General features: G+C 38.3%; 2 pseudogenes; both read right to left on the bottom strand.

Moving 5' to 3' along the window:
- Positions 1 to 5,810: 5,810 nt before the first annotated feature.
- Positions 5,811 to 9,672, bottom strand: LOC137968436 (uncharacterized; annotated as a pseudogene).
- A 2,682-nt stretch (positions 9,673 to 12,354) lies between these two features.
- On the bottom strand, positions 12,355 to 12,990 carry LOC137968435 (uncharacterized; annotated as a pseudogene).
- Between the last annotated feature and the right edge of the window lie 844 nt (positions 12,991 to 13,834).

Raw genomic sequence — 13,834 nt, 5'->3', positions numbered from 1 at the left:
TTTGGTTTCAGGTTTGTTTTGGGTTAGAATTTTTAAATTCTAATAAAGCTGCCGAAATGACGCAGATCCTTGAAAATGCTCAACGATTATATGTTCCTGTCGTGGAAATTTATGGTGAAGAGGTGATTTTGGAGAAGATCATTTTTGATGTGGACCAACTCACTTAGGAGCGCGCTAGAAATGCGCAGTGGGCAAACATGACAGCAGACTCACAAATTGTCTGCCTGGAGGGACTAGAGGCCACATTTGGAGACTGGCATTTGAAGAAAAACCTTTACAACATAAGAACACCATAATAACCAATTCCCAATCTGTTGTAATAAGCCCTTTCAGGAACATGAAATTTATTAAGGGCCTCTCCCCCGTTCCCCAATATCCCTATTTTAACAATAAATGACGAATGGTTCTTTTGAGAGTAAAAATTAGTGATAATAATTTTGAATGACGTTTCGATGATTCGTTCATCATTTTCAAATTCGTAAAAACTAAAAACTAAAAGTCAGATTCTTGTGAGTTCTTTAAATACTAAGAATGTGTGTGAAAATCTCGTTGCATGTAATTAAAAACACTGCAACGTGGAACGTAGAGGGTAACAATTAGGTACTAAATAGTTTTGCTTTGATTGAGTCAGATCGAGTGTTCAGCTGAGGTTTCTTTTCTTGGATAAAAAGCATTTCATAAACTAAGCATTCAAATTTCCCACTGCATTTCTTAAGAATGGTAAATTGTTCCTGAAGATCTTTGTTCTTCTGATTGTGATCGAAACGTCATTCAAAATTACTATCACTAATTTTTACTCTCAATTGTTTGTCGAAAACCTCCGTTATTAGAATGGTTCTTTTGCACATGTTTTACCAACCTTACATTAAGTGTGAATATGTAATAAAAACTAGTTTTTTAAAAAAATATTTTCACTGGTAGCAACAAATTCTTTATTAACTGTTACCAGTAATCCTCCATTAAGCCTCTGGAGGTTCAACACAGAGGGGGACTTCTAGCTAAATAAATACAATGCAGATTATTTGTTGCAAATAATTTCTTTGCAAATTATTGATGAATTTGAAGAAAAATGTCACATAATTTTCAATATAAGACAGTCATACCCTTGGTCTCAAAGAAAGTTACTTCAATTTCGGGGCAACAACAACAACAACAACAACAACAAAACACTAAAAGTGATTGTTGATACAACTCCAAATGCAAAAAGGGAATCAGCAATTCTGACAGACTAAAAATATTATGTCTTGCCACAAAAAAATAATCTTATTTTGGTTTAACAGGAGTTCCTCAAATCTGCTGTAGTTAAAATAGTACATTAATTTCTACAGTAATGATAAGTGCACATGCAATGATAATACGCTACCATTATTTTTATTACTGTCGTTTGGCAATAAAACAAAGATTCTGGATTGGCATATTCTTTAATTGCCAGCAAACACCTCAACAAACTAATTAGTAAAGTCACGTATCTAATGTGAGATACTCAATCACAGGAACCAAACCTGTTCTTTCCGTTTTAAATCTAAGAGCCTTTTTTTTTTCTGAACAAAGGTCTGTTTCAAGATTTTTGTTAAAGAATCGTCAGCTGCAGAATTGGGAACAAGTTATGCGTCAATGAATCGCAGTTGTAAAACAAATGCAAGAAAGGGACCAGAGAAAGACTACAATTCCTACACAGAGTTCTTTTAAGGCGAAGCAGAAGCCCACGTTCTGGCTAGGTGGATGGAATTTTCAGGAATGGATGACACAGAAGGTAAGAACAAAACTCTCATTTGATAAACACCAACAATAATAATGATTATTTAATACATCACTGGAAATAAAAAAGAAATTAGGAAGATTATCTATGAGTTACTGAATCTTTGATCTATCTATCTTGGAATAACCAAGAGTCTCACAACTCACAGTACTGACTGAAACAAACTGACCATTGTGGTAAAGGTATGTGATCTCGGCATGTCACTAAAGTTAACTGATTTGACCCACAAAAAATGCTGCAACACTGAATAAACAGGAGGTGGTTCAACGTTGAAGAATATTTCTAAATAAATTGACCTTGAGATGGAGCATCTCAAATTTTCATTAAAAATGGTCCTCAAATCCTTGCTTGGAAATGTCACTAAAAAGTCTGCACATAGAGTTGCGTGATCCCTCGAAACTCTTGAAGAGATCATGGACAGCATCCGTGATGGCCTTCACCAAAAAAAGAAATCTGGTCATCATGGCACAAAAGATCCCCAACAGGCTGTCAATATTATACTGACTGACCTCATCAATGCACAATTTTTCCATTATACTCCAGGAAGATGTGGGTATCCTTCTTTTAAGAACATGATGGAAAATGTTGTGGACATTGACTTCAGGGATTTCTTTAAAGTGCCTATGAAGCGAAATATACCGTTTGAAATATACGATTCCAAAGTTTGAGATGTTTGGGGTGAAAAATGACGATTTTACAAGCCTTCAAAGTTGTGCCATTTTGCCCTCATAAATGGTCAAGGGAATGGGTCCGAGTTAGTCCAAAAATATCTTAATGTGACGTCATTTGGGTGCCAAAAGTTTGTTTACGCATTGAAGTTCTACTGGAAGCAAAGTGTTTTTAGAGCGAGAAGACATGTCAAGCGAGTCCGAAATTAGCGACTATTCACGGACATTAAGCAAACCCGAGGAAGAAGAAATGGAAGAAGAAGAGGACGACTATGCCCAGGTTATATTCAGTCAGATCGAACCTTACCAGGATGAACCTTTAGGCGAAGATGACAGCGTGGGTGAGGGAAATGAAGTTAATGAAGAAGCAGACGAAGACGGTCTTACACCTACCGTACTGGAAGCCAGATACGAAAAAGAGATTCCTTTTAATTCATGGTTCGTATAGCTGCTGTTGTATCTTTCAGCATAAACTTCTTTGTTATGCCAGAACTTTTTTAAAACGCGAAGACTTATGCTTGCTTACCATTGTCATGTATGTGGCATCACAAACACTAGCAGGCTGGCTAGTTCGCTGTTTATCGCACACTCATTTTTATCTGTGGACGTTTATAATTTTCAGGTGCTAATGTGAACACTGCAGAGACGAAAATTTAGTCGATGCGCAGGAGTTTCGTTGCTGCAGAGAAGTGGCCAATGCATCGAGAATATTGACCTTTTGATGGGTCAATTGAACGCATATCCTGCGTAACACAACACGAAGATTTTATAGGACGGTGCTGTTTCAAGTCGCTCCACTACTGAGGGACAAAGAGGGCCGAAAGTACCGCCGTCCATCTGAAGTTTCCGAAAACGAGTGAGTTCAGTTCTACCGTGAGATTTCTTTAGCTAAGTTGAGTCAATATAGTCTCTCAGCAATAGTACTTTTCCCTCTGCTATGATGGCCCCGGAATATTTTTTTCCCCAGTTCAGTTTTGTTTTTCATAGGTCAGTGAATTCTTTTCACATCTGGTAACTAAGTTAGAACTAAAACTGGACTGACATGAAATAAAACTGTATTGTAAAAAATAATTCTGGTCCATCATTGCCGGGTTTTTAACCCCGCCCACCAAATTTTCCAAGTATGAAAGGTGACAGCTAGAATTTCCAGTCTGCTCTCGTGATGAAGAGAATGGTATACATGTACCGAATTCCAAGTGCCCTTGTTTGTGGTTGATAGGGTATTTAACAATCCCCTACCAGACTGTTTTGAAAGAACAACATGTAAAAAGTATGGCCTTCCTTAGTAGGTTTTTCAGTAGGCTGTTATGACTTGCAAAGATAAGCACAAAGTAGCACTTGAAACATGACAAAAAGCTGTTGGAAAAAGCTGAATATTCCTCATTTTCCCACATTTCTCTTTGTATGCCGTCACTGCTGATTGCTTATCGATGCGATCGTTGAACTGTGCACTCAACGGCTTCAGAGCCTTTGCAGAATATCTGCTGTATACTTCTGCCATCTCAGGTTTGGTTAAGGTTGCTTCATATCTTCAACATAGCCTACATGTAAATAAAGGAACCAAAAATTTTTTTCATTGTGTCAAGTACATTGATTTTTTAGAATATTTTTAGAATATTTTGAAATTGCACTATTACGAGAAATACAGTTGCAGTAGAAGCAAGTAAACTACAGTGCATGTTTGGTTTTCTTTGTTTTCAGTTGCTCAAACTCTCCCTAACTTTCTTGATTTTCAAAAGTACCGACAAAAAGACAAGCACAAAATATTAAAATAAAACAATGTATTACACCAGGCTACACGGTCACTGCTGAACAATCATAATTGCACACTGTTGAATAATTAAACACGAAGCCACGCTATATAACGAAGCTTCCCTGCAAAGCCCGTGGCTCATTTGCCAATCAACTTTGACAAGTGCGGATCAAATCCAATATGGCAGACGAGTCCACCACTAGAAGGGTAAGTGGAGTGCAGAGATGAGTGTTTTTTTTGTTCATTTGTCCTGGCCAATTATGTACAACAACCAAACCTGCAACACATCACAAGTGCCTCTTCAAGTATGCAGCTAACCTTGAGTCAGTCCAATGTCACGGCCTGTTCATCGATTGCTGGAGAAATAACGAAAAGTAAAGGTGTAAAGATTGCATGACACCCAACCCTCAACAGCCTTTGACATACCACATAATGGAAACACAGGGCTGCTAGATCTCATTTGATGTGCAAATTTTATCCTTACCAAGTTCGCAACATTGTCTTCAAGTCAAGTCAAAGAAGCCAAGATTTACATCTTATTGTTATGGAGTAAAATAACAAAGTGAAAGTGAAAAAAAAAAAAAAGATTAAATACAGTGGAGGTTAGGACACTAAAATAGTTAGAAGAACTAATCTGATAGGTACATTTTTCCTTTACAAAAATCAACCACATCAACAAGTTGCACGGACGTTTTGTCGAAGTGTGAAAAATTCTCCCAAGCGAGAATATGACTTAAAGGGGTTATGAATAGATCAATGACTGATTGGAAGTATGATATGGAGAAAAAAGACATATTAGCTTGTTCATTGCCCATGCATGCACAAGAGATACATGTATGTCCTGCCATTTTATTTCCTAGGAGGAAACAGTTTAAAATAATAAATTCACACCCCTACTATAAAAATAATCTTAGAGGTACAGTATATGTAGGTAAATAAATTGAAGGTCATTGACTTTCATAGATCGGGTGGCTCCTAAAGGAGCCGTTTTTTCTTTACAATCTGTCAATATTTTGTCTTTACTCCACAATCAATAAGGAATATGTTCCTCTTTGAACACTGTCACAACAACTGCAAAATAACGAGAACACAAATAGCAATCAATATGTTATGGCTATAAACCCCACAAACTCTTCACAGAATGGGCCACAGAGTTCCAGGTGTGGTGATCTGTCCTCCGTGGTTTACAATGGCTGGGCTAGCAAATCATAATGTTAATATAAATGATCTTCACTCTGCTTTGCATGTACAATCTGAGGATAAATAAGGATTTTGATAACATTTCAACAACAACCTGAGAGGAGGTGTTTATTTTCTGTTCAGAATGCTTTAAGTAACATGTGTTGTGCTGGCGAAAACAAGGATAAAAGAGATGTGTGTAGCAGGGATCAGATTACAACTGTTTATAATGAAATACAAAAATTAATATCAAACATTACATTTTTCATAGCTTGTTAACAACTCCCCTTTGAGGGGCTTATCAAGGTCAATATCAAAGAAATAATGCATATCTGCATAGAATATAACAACTGTACCACTTCCAAAGAGTGGAAGACAGATCAGTAACATTGCAGGAGCAACCAAGGAGGTGGACTGGGAACTACCCACACTTATGTGATTACTAACTAATTCACAATGTAAGTGGAGCAGCAGATATTTTGTTTCTTTCAAATAATGTATGCCATATTGCCTCTCTGAATGCAAAGGTCTTTGGTCTCAGAACTCTGGTGGGAGCCATTCTCCCAGGATGCCTCGAATGCTGATGATATTGCACTGAATAAACATCTCGACCAACATTCTCATTCTAAAATAGCAAGATTTGGAATTTTGCAGTCAGAACTACAATATAAGGCCCACTAAATTAATCAATCATAGCACAGAATTAAGTTAACACAGTCATACATGAATGCATATGCATGTACTGAAGTTCAAAAGTACAGTGTGTATAGAACTGGTGTGAAAATCCCTCTGCATATGGCTGTATAGTTTGAAAAGTACATTCAGATGCTTCAAGGCAGCCAAGTGTGATACGCATGGCTCCAAGTACACTGCCATACAATTAATGATGCTGTATGTAAAATGTAGGAAGTACAAAAACACTACAATGACAAAACTTACCCAATCCAATATGGCAAGAGACACTCTCATCTCATATGTGTCATCTCCAAAATGAATCCTCTTGGGGGCATATATGAGCACAACAACATGGAAGGACTCTACATAAAAGGTGTCTCGGCACTGAAAAGAATTGTGAGGAAAACAGATACAATTTGTGGTCAAAGAAAGCTTGGTATGCATCACAAGTTCTCCCTACTAAACAAAGTGTTGCATACCTTTTCCTAAGTGAGTTTGAGGGCCATAGTGAGTGTTACAGCATGCAAGGTGGCATGTCAGTAATATCTCTTGGAAACCAAATAAAGTGTGAAAGCAGACACTGAAATTTAGCAGTGGGTGCTTTGCAATACCAACTGGCCTAGGACCTATCATAGCGTGCATACTACCTAAAAAACTAAATCAAAGATAAGTACTTCACAAGAGTATCTTGTGCTTCACAAGAGTATCTTGTGTTGGGGTACATAGAATTTCTGTGAATGGATTTTCTTCATGGAATGTATAGTCAGGTTGGAAATTTGCACACATACCAGGAGGTAATTTGATGGATTCTTATAGATTGTGGTCTTCATTATTGCAGTCCTGTATGCATCCACAGCTTTTGGATCAGACACTTCCTTTTTGCTACAGACGTAACCGGCATGCTTGCACCTGGAGTCTTGGTGACACAAGTCATGTTTTCCCTGTGAAAATTTAATAATATTAGACTTCAGGAAAACAGTAGGAAATCAAAAAGTAATTGTGTCTATGGGCAAGTAACACTCTAAATAATATTTTGGACTGTCATATTGTTATCACATGGAGAGATATCCTTCAAATTAGACGAGGGCTACGTCATTTGTTCTACATTCAAACAGTGATTCGCTTCATTCACAGCAGTGCAACAATGCCCAATAATATAAATAGGAAATGAACGTGAACAATAAATTCTTGTTAGATAAGGAACTAATTACCTGATAATGGTCCAAAATATTTAACAGATACTGCTGAAATCCAGCTGCTGTGCCATCATTGTTCCTCATGGCCCAGTAAAAGTGAGTTTTGGTGGCTTTTGCTGCAACGACACAAAAATACTGTTGTTTGAAGGGGCAGCCTAAAAGACCTATCTTGAACTAAAAACATCTCTTTACCTTTGTCAGACAGTTGTGTGAACCATTTGATACCTTCATCACGACGCGTACCACTGCATATCTTTTTCATGTCTCTTGCCACTCCCTTTGTACCTACGGGGTAAGGTCAAGGTACAAGTAATCATTATTGTGGCCTATGACAGAAAACAGTACATGTTCCTCCCTCTCATTAGCATTTACCATGCCAAGTATCAAAAGAGTTTTTGATCCCTTTTCCCTGGAACCATGCCTTCATGCCTTCAATGCCATGACACAGTCATGAGCAATTTCTTTAACATTATGACCTATTTGTGAAGGAAACAACAGAGTAGCATTTGTTAATTCCCAGCAACCCTCCCGTACCATACACATAAATTATGGTAAACCAAAGACATTGTAAAACACGTCAAACAACCCTGGTTCTCAATTAGGTTGGTGATCATCTCCTTTGTCATGGGTACTTCTCTGCTGGGAGCACTTCTTTCATTCTCACGACTCCAGCTACAAACAGCAATGATCTTTTTTGTTACTGAAAATAAAATAAAGTGTGGACACAATAAGAGAACTGAGTAAATGGTACTGTAACATTGGTAGCAGTACCTCAGATATGTGAATGCAATATTCTAACCTCATAGAAATGGCCGAGACTGTTGAATGCATTGCAGCTCTACTGGAGTCATGTCTTGCACCAGTGATGACACACTGATGAGAATATATTCCCACATAAAAAAGTGAAAAAGTCACATTTAACCTTACTAAACATAACAATACAGGATTACAACAAATTTCTCATACTTTGACATTACTGCTATATGTAAGGTATGTTGTCACCTGAATGACTAAAAATGATTCTGACTTGCCAAACTACTTACATCACCATTCAGGATATAATTTACAGTCCCTTGAACTTCCCTTCTTGCATCTCCCATTGAATTCACAGACAGCTCCCTCACAATTGCCATGTAGCCAAAACCATTCTCTTTGTATACTACATGGACATTACAAACAATACACAGACAGTAAACAAGCTTAGCATGTAATTCTGTGGCCCAAATCCAATGTGCCTGGGCCCGGTTGTTCAAAAGCCGCTCAACGCTAATCCCAGCTTAAAAATTAACCAAGGAGTTTATATATCTCTACTCCCAACTGCTGTTCAACGCAGATGTTTGGAAAAACTCTACAATAGAAGAAGTCAATCTTGAAAAACAAAAATAAGAAAAAGAAACCTTCAGCAAAAAGTTGAAAACTTAACAAAAAGTTTATGCTAATCCTGGAGTAAGTCAATCGGCTTTCGAACAACCAGGCCCTGGACAGTAACCTATTGTAGACACATTAATTTCAATGTACAAAACTCTTAATAATGGGGACCCAAAGGAAAAGAATTTCCTTAATGTGAAGGCTTTTTTGCTTATCATTATCATAATCATACCTACGCTTTTTCAAGAGGTAAAAGAAGCAATATAGTGAAAGGTCTATCCCCATGCACCTTGAAAAATGGTGATTGCTTTGTCCTATTTTTCAGCGCAATCGAAGTGGTATAGACATTTTAATCCTGACTAAATCAGACTATTTATACAAGGTTATAAAGCAAGCAACCCACTTGTGTCTATTGTCTTGTCCATGACTGAACCAATGTTTGCTGCTTCGGCAAAATTGTGGTACTGACTCTCTGTTAAACCAGTACAGGTGAATGCATGAACCATTCTACAAAAAAAAAGGTCAAGATGTCAGTAAAAAGGGTCAAATATTGCATGGACAGCACATTGTTAGTCAGCTTTCTGCATGAATTTTAAAAACACTGGAATTTGGAAACTGAGACTGCATTGGGTAACCTGGACCAGACACTCACTGCAAGGTTTTTAGTGTTGAACAATAACATAGTAAATTATCCTTATTTTGGCATCATGTGTTTAATTATAAAATTGCACAAAAAGAAGTAACTTACCTAACATTTGCAAAGTACTTAGCAGGATGTCCAAGCACTCCTGAACTAAGCCACACAACCAAATCACTACAGACACAAGGCACCTCCAACTGACAGACATGACCCTGCTTTGAAAATCTCACTCCAGACCATCTATAGCCTGCACCACAAAATTCGCAGTTTTGATTCTCCGAGAAGTACTTGGCCAAAGACCTCAAGGATTCGCCAGTGCAAACGAAACACGGGTCATCCACTTTAGCATCAACATAAATCTGTCTTTTTTGTGGCCGTTGTCGTCGTTGTTCTTCTTCTGCCGGACTCTCATGGGTGGCGAAGAACCTGGCCATGATTGAGTAGCAGCTGAGGGTTTCACTAGCTCAAAATACGATAATAAAGCTTCTAGGAGATCGGCATTTTGGGTAGACGAGGTTTTGCGATCAATTCCAAGAAGCATGATTTAGTCGACTGCGAAGATCTTCCAATCGTTTCTCGTCTCCCGCTCTACTTTGACAGTCAGACTGAAATGGGGATTTCCCTTCCCGGGATCCCTCTTGGCGTTTGTTTGTTTGTTTCTCTCGATTTTGCTTTTCTTCGATGATGGACAAGACCCCAACATGGCAATTCGCTAAGACAATCACTAAGGCACTCTAGAAAAGAACTTGCAAACGAAAACAGAAGTGCAAACGGTTTACACGGAATTATGGCCGCCAATCTCTTTCCAAAGCTTTGGAATTACGCATACACTGTGTGTGAAACTGCTTGACAAGATTCTAGCATCTGCAGGCACGTACCAGATTCGCAAACCCTTCCAGTGACCGGTGGGGAAGAGTTTGGTCAAGAAGGCCGCAACGAAAATGGCGCGAGATTTAAATGCTTCTGCTGCGAGCTGTGTTTTGCGTGCGATACAGACTTATTGTAAATGCAACAAAGACTTGCACTTAAAGATTCGGATCAAGAACATTTATTAAGTCTTTGTATAACATGTTTGAGGTGTTTAAGGCCAGAATCATTCGTTGACGGACCAAACGGTAGTTCATCGCATCATGCGCCATATTGAATTTGCACTTCGTTCAAATTGGGGGGAGGAGCTTAAGCCCTTTTATAGCGCGGCTTCGTGTTTAAACTCACAATAGGTAGGCGGTGATGCAACCTCGCGTACAACTTCCTTCGCCCAGTTTGTACTTGGGGTAAGTAACTTTTAAGTACTTTTTGCCTTCCCTGGTTAGCTGGGTATCCCCTTGAAGATTTTCATTAAAATGGAGGCTTGCAAGGATCTGCCTGAAAGTATATCCATGTACAAATAAACTATGCAACAACAAAAAAACCAAAGATATATTTCATTATAAATATTGTCATTGTCATCATCATCATCATCATCATCATCATGAACACAGTTGTTCCAGGTTATGGAAATAGTTACTAGTTGCCCACCAAAAGCAATCATGTAGTGTACTTTTACATATTTACATGTATTTGAATAGTTCAGAACATGACACTTTTCTTTTGCTATTATTCATACCATTTGTTTGACTACAAATCAATTACAGGTATAGATTAAATAAATGCCTGAAATAACTAGACATGTGATACCGGCAAAAAGTTCCCAACCAGGAGAATCCGATCATTTTAGGGTGCCAGTGGTTGAGGGTTCCGTGAAATCCCTCTAAGAAACTTGTTTGGGCATCTGGGAAGAGGTTTCCAATGTCCTTCAACAGTAGTTTACAGGGAAGCACACTTGTAAGTTTGTCATAGACAGCAGTAAATACAAAGAGAATACATTCGTGACCTCATTGCAAAGAATAATACCTTTAATGGAAGTGACTCAGTGGAAACCTTGTTACCAGGTTTGATTGGCTTTGAAGTTGTCTTGAGTAGCATAATTCCAAATATTGTACTACTCATCTATTACATTTTATGTTCTTTTTGTTAGACTGAAAAAAAAAAAACCAAAAAAACAAAAGAACTGGTGATCAAGTATGTGTGGTACTAAAGTGCTATTATGATGAAAAAAATTAATCATATTTCGAAAGTACTTGAGTTGATTTCTCAACAGTCTGAATTTTTTGGAGTAATTTCAAGAGGAAGAAAAACGAGAAGTGATTTTTGATCATAGTAGCACTATAAACACTGTAAAAATGTGATAACTCACTGATTTAAATCCACTTTCTAGGTGGTAGTTCCTTGTGTGTTACACTTCTGGTAGAGAGGATCAGGGTGGTTGGCATGTTTTTTTGCAACATGTCGAAGGAATGATTTCCATTTTGCCAGTATAAGGTTGCTAAAACCGGGTTTGGTAGAAGTGGCACTCCAATAAAGATGCCGACGGATCCCCTTTGACCATTCTTTGATGACTTCGCATCCTTTCTCCTTGCTTACTGCCAGGAGTTTCTTTACAGGCGTGTTGTTTCTTTACAGGCTTCTCTTATCCATTTGGCATTCCCTCAGTGCCGGTCAGACACAAAGACACTAACTTTCACGCCAAGTTGCTGCAGAAATTGAAAGCAACGTTTTGCTCCCTCAAGTTCAGTTTGTTGGCTACCCCCAGTCTCATTTGCCTACCGAAATAGAAAGTTCTTTGTCATTGAAAGATTGTACTGCAAATGTAGCTGTCACAATAACTGCAGAAATTCTGGCGTGCTTATGGGCTAATTATCATGGTCAATATGTGAATTTATGATTTATGCCCGGTGTCAAGGAGCACCAATGAGCCGAAGTGGCCAATTTGACAATTGGTTATCATAAAAAACAAATTAACATCAGTTTTTCACAATCGGTGGATCCACAGCTACTTTGACAATGTTATGATGAAATTCATGTCCAATAACAGGACAGACGCTTTAAAAACTGACGTGAATTTGTTAAACTTAACCATTTTGAAGTGCAAAATGTTAACCTCAGCCCCGACACACACCCCCACCCCCTCAAAAGGCTGCTTACAAAAAGGATCAAAGTATTCTACAACATGAAATTTCGCCAATTAGAAAAATAATGCGGGCACAGTTTGACTGCTTCTGCTACTGCTACTACTACTACTGTAATTTACTGCACAACTGCCTTTCTGCCTGAACAAGTTCAAAATGCACCACTTTTATTATGCTTGTAGAGAACATTGTGTAAACTCCGTACTTGGCCGAGTGTCCCATGGAGTCAAATCTCCCATCTCCTGACTATACCACATCTTTGATGTCCTTAAGCTTTCTAACAAGGCCAGCTCTGTACAACTCCCAGTGGCAGATGACAGTTGGGGAAATGAATGACCGCTGGTGTGAGAAGAAGGCACATGGCGATTAGCAGCACAGTCCAAGGTGACGAAAGAACAGCAAAACCTTACTTATTGAGGCCCCAGCCATCAATACCGCCAAACTCAGCAGCATATTACCTGCAGGATATTTGCCATGAGGCATGGAACTTTGTGAATTCCAAATAAAGCCTTTGCATTTGCTACACTGCTGCTTCACTGTCACCATGGTGCCATTTTGTCTCATGGTGACCTGTGGATTTTCAGCTTTGCAGTTAAGCAGAAGAGCAAGAACAGCTTCAAAAGCATCTCGTAAAATACAATAAATTTTGGTTGGTTGTATGTATAGTCGGGGGCAGTTGGATCCACACTGAAAAAAAAAATAGTTGTGTGTAAGTAGCAGGTTCTGAACGTTGCAACCATGCATACATGTTGGGCAAAGATAATTAAATGTAAGGCAGTACTTAGGAAAGTGCAAGATTTCGTAAATGCCCGTGGTCACAATATAGCCATCACAGTTCGTTTTAATACATGAACAAGATCTGATTAACTTTCACATAGAGTGTACATTTTTTTTGCTTCAGTCAAACACAAAATAGAAAAACGAAAATTTACTTTACAGAAAATATAATTTTTTTTTTAGATAATACTTCCTCAACATATTACATGTATGATGTGCAAACGTTTCCTCTTACTGGATGTACATGTAATTTTGATCTTCGTGCATTTGTTCCTCATCTTCAGTAGTACCTTCATCTTCAGTGCTTTCCCTTCCTGGACCCCATTCATCATCTTTGTTGTCACCCTCAACTTCGGTTTCATTTCCAGTACTAGACCAAACATAATAGTTTGCTTAATGCTTGGATTCTTGTTTGGCGCTTTCCTGTTCTTCTGTATAATCTTCTGTCTCCATTTCCCCGTCTGCTAAATGCTGAAGTGAAGCAAAACAAAAGGAAATATTTACAGGTCATAATTTTGCTGAGAGGGTGAAAAAATATGCAAGGCAAGCAGGCCAGTGAATAACGTTTGATGTACACATACAGTAAAGGTATAACACATGTAAGAAAGATTGGCAAATTGTTAATGGCAAAGAGACAAAGATAAATGAAACTCACACTTATGAGCTCTGTGATGGTATGCCTCAGGCTTGACACTCCCTCTTTTAAAGTCTGCGCTTTTGTTTTCAGTTGATTGTTGGCTCTCAGTAAATTGTGGGTTTTTTTTAGCCCCGTGAGTACAGTCTTTGCTGCTATAGGCAGTTGAGAGCGGTG

Source organism: Montipora foliosa, chromosome 8 (assembly GCF_036669935.1).
Source record: "Montipora foliosa isolate CH-2021 chromosome 8, ASM3666993v2, whole genome shotgun sequence".
NCBI classification, from domain to species: Eukaryota; Metazoa; Cnidaria; class Anthozoa; order Scleractinia; family Acroporidae; genus Montipora; species Montipora foliosa.
Note: the sequence above shows the minus strand (reverse complement) of the source record. Positions and strands in the feature narration are given on the sequence as shown.